The sequence below is a fragment of the Equus quagga genome, chromosome 10 (genome assembly GCF_021613505.1).
Source record: "Equus quagga isolate Etosha38 chromosome 10, UCLA_HA_Equagga_1.0, whole genome shotgun sequence".
Lineage (NCBI taxonomy): Eukaryota > Metazoa > Chordata > Mammalia > Perissodactyla > Equidae > Equus > Equus quagga.
Window position 1 is genome coordinate 86,753,453 of NC_060276.1, and position 1,405 is coordinate 86,754,857.

Genomic DNA, 1,405 nt, shown 5'->3' on the forward strand with positions numbered 1-1,405 from the left:
TTCATCCAATTGAATGTGTTTTTTGTTTCCTTTGAGACTTCCTCTTTGACCCATGGATTATTTAGAAGTGTGCTGTTTCGTTTTCAAATGCTCAGATATTTTCTGTTACCTTTCTGTTATTGGTTTCTAGTTTGATTCTTTTGTGGTCAGAGAACACACTGATTTCCATTCTTTTAATTTTGCTGAGGTTTGTTTTATGGCCCAGGCTATGAACTATCATGTTTGTGTTCCTAAACACTTTATTTTTTTTATGGTGAAAAAATTTATATTTAGAATTAGTCTACTGGACTCAGTTTAGATGATCCCAATTTTGTTGGCAACATCCAAAGCATCATAGTCAGGAATCAGTCTAACGTATGTTTTCTTCTCTCCATCAGGCCTGATCTTGTTGACCTTGGCCATGTCAACGTTATAGATTTTCTTCACAGCCTGTTTGGTGCTTGTTGGCCTTGACATCCACAATGAACACAGTGTGGTGTTGTTGTCTATCTTCTTCATGGCTGACTCAGTGTTCAGGGGGAACTTGATGAGAGCATAGTGATCAAGCTTGTTACTCCTGAGAGTGCTCTTGCAAGGATATTGGGCTGTCTTTAGAGCTGTAGTGTCTTGGGCGACTGGAAGGTGGGTGATGTGTGGATCTTATCTTTTTCGTGGCTGTGGATGCCTTTCATCACTGCTTTCTTGGCCTTCAAAGCCTTTGCTTTGCTTTCGGCTTTGGGAGGGGCAGGGGCTTCCTTCTTCACTTTCAGTGCCATCTTCACACCATGGACACTTTAAAAGAATGTGTGTTCTGCTGTTATTGGGTAGAATGCTCTATAAATGTTGATTAGATCCTGTTGGTTGATGGTGTGTGAAGTTCTTATGTATCCTTGGTGGTTGTCTCCCTAGAAGTTTTATCAACTGTTTATAGAGGGGTGTTGAAGTCTCCAACTGTAATTGTTGATTTTTCTATTTTTCCTTTCAGTTGTATTAATTTTTGCTGCACATATTTTACAGCTCTGTTGGTTCATTCATAAACATTTAGGATTGCTATGTCTTCTTGGTAGATTGATTCTTTTATGTAAAATTCTTTTCTGCCCAAAGTAGTTTTTTTGGCTCTGAAAACTATTTTATCTGATAATAATATAGCCATTCCTGCTTTCTTCTGACTGATGTTTGGATGGTATATATTTTTCTATTCTTTTACTTTCAACCTACCTATATTGTATTTGAAGTGAGTTTCATAGTTGGGTTATGTGTTTTAATCCACTTTGTCAATCTTTGTCTTTCAATTAGCGTAATTAGACCATTTACATTTAATGTAAATAATATATTAATGCTTAAATTTGACATTTTAATGTTATTTTCTGTGTTTTGTTTATTTCTGTTTCTTGTACCTGCTCTCCTGTGGGTTACTTGAACATAT

General features: G+C 36.4%; 1 pseudogene; it reads right to left on the reverse strand.

The window, feature by feature from the left end:
- Nucleotides 1-294: 294 nt before the first annotated feature.
- Nucleotides 295-755, reverse strand: LOC124245355 (60S ribosomal protein L23a-like; annotated as a pseudogene).
- Nucleotides 756-1,405: the final 650 nt, after the last annotated feature.